Raw genomic sequence first — 1,825 nt, forward strand, 5'->3', positions numbered from 1 at the left:
GGCGTTTCCCAAGGAAAACAAAGAAAGGATTCAGAAAGTTTATTCAAAGAAATAATGGCCCCAAACTCTCCAAATCTGAAGACGGCATCAGATACCCAGATTTAAAAAGCCCCAAGTCACTAAATAAGATGTACCAATTCATCCATATCAAGATGAATTTTAATCAAAGTATCAAATTAAAAAAAAGAAATTTTGAAAGAAATGAGAAGAATCATGGACAAGGGAACTAGGTCTACAGACTATTAGTGGCCTTTTCAGTAGAAATCTTACAGGCAAGTAGGAAAGGATATGTTATACTCAAAGGGCTGAGCGGAAAAAACTGCAAACCAAGGATACTAAAATAGACAAGTATGTCCTTCAAAAATGAAAAAGAGATAAAGACACTTTCTCAGACAAATGTTGAGGGAGTTTGTCACCCCTATTCCTGTCTTGCAAGAAATGTTACAGGGATTTCTTTGTTTTTAATTTATTTTTATTTTTAGACATACATGGCAGTAGAATGTATTTTGATATATCATATTCACATGAAGTATAACTTTTTTTTAAAGAAAGAGAGAGAGAGAGAGAGAGAGAGAGAGAGAGAGAGAGAGAGAGAGAGAGAGAGAATTTTTAATATTTATTTTTTAGTTTTCGGTGGACACAACATCTTTGTTGGTATGTGGTGCTGAGGATCGAACCCGGGCCTCACGCATGCCAGGCGAGCGCGCTACCGCTTGAGCCACATCCCCAGCCCCGGAGTATAACTTATTATAATTAGGATCCCATAATTATAGCTGTACTTGGTGTGGAGTTACACTGGTTGTGCATATAATTACATAAGGAAGTTAGGTCTGATTCATTCTGCTATCTTTCTTATTCTCATATGCCCTCCCTTCTCGTCATTTCTCTTTGTCTAATCCAATGAACTTATTCTCCCCTCCCCTTTTTGTGGGTTAGCATCCACATATCAGAGAGAACATTTGGCCTTTGATTATATGGGACTGGCTTATGTCACTTAGCATGATAGTCTCTAGTTCTATCCATTTACTAGCAAATGATGCCATTCTTCTTTATGGCTGAGTAATAGTTCACTGTGTATATATACCACATTTTTTTTTTTTTTTTTTTACCGATTCATCTAGTTTGGTTCCATAGCTTAGCTATTGTGAATTAAGCTGCTGTAAACATTAACTTGACTACATGGCTGTAGTATGCTGATTTTAAGTCCTTTGAGTATAAACCAAACAGTGGGATAACTGAGTCAAATGGTGGTTCCATTTCAAGTTTTCTGAAGAATCTCCATACTGCTTTGCAGAGTGGTTGCATCAATTTGCAGCAATGTATGAGTAAACCTTTTTTTCGAACATCCTCACCAATGCTTATCATTATTGGTATTTATTTATTTATTTATTTAGTGGTGCTGGGGATTGAACCCAGGGCCTTGTGCATGAGAGGCAAGCGCTCTACCAACTGAGCTACATCCCCAGCCCCTCATTATTGGTATTCTTGATAATTGCCATTCTGACTGGAGATGGCATCTTAGTGTAATTTTAATTTGCATTTCTATTTTTTCTTCTGTTTAGTTCTTTTGCCCATTTATTGATTGCATTATTTGTTTGTTTTTGGTGTTAAGTTTTTTGAGTTCTTTGTACATCCTGGGGATTAACGCTTTGAGGTGCAGATGGCAAAATTTTCTTCCATTCTGTAGGCTCTCTCTTCATGTTCTGGATTGTTTCCTTTGCTATAAAGAAGCTTTTTTTTTAATACTGTTTGATTTATTAATTCTTGATTTTGCTTCTTGTGATTTAGGAGTCTTGATGAGGAAGTCGCTACCTAAGCTGACATG

At 36.5% G+C, this 1,825-nt stretch overlaps 1 non-coding gene across 1 annotated transcript; it reads right to left on the reverse strand.

Moving 5' to 3' along the window:
• Nucleotides 1–1,391: 1,391 nt before the first annotated feature.
• Trnae-cuc (transfer RNA glutamic acid (anticodon CUC)) lies at nt 1,392–1,464 on the reverse strand. Its single transcript has one exon. It is a non-coding gene; the product is annotated as a tRNA-Glu (tRNA).
• Between the last annotated feature and the right edge of the window lie 361 nt (nt 1,465–1,825).

Source organism: Urocitellus parryii, chromosome 7 (genome assembly GCF_045843805.1).
Source record: "Urocitellus parryii isolate mUroPar1 chromosome 7, mUroPar1.hap1, whole genome shotgun sequence".
Taxonomy (NCBI): Eukaryota; Metazoa; Chordata; class Mammalia; order Rodentia; family Sciuridae; genus Urocitellus; species Urocitellus parryii.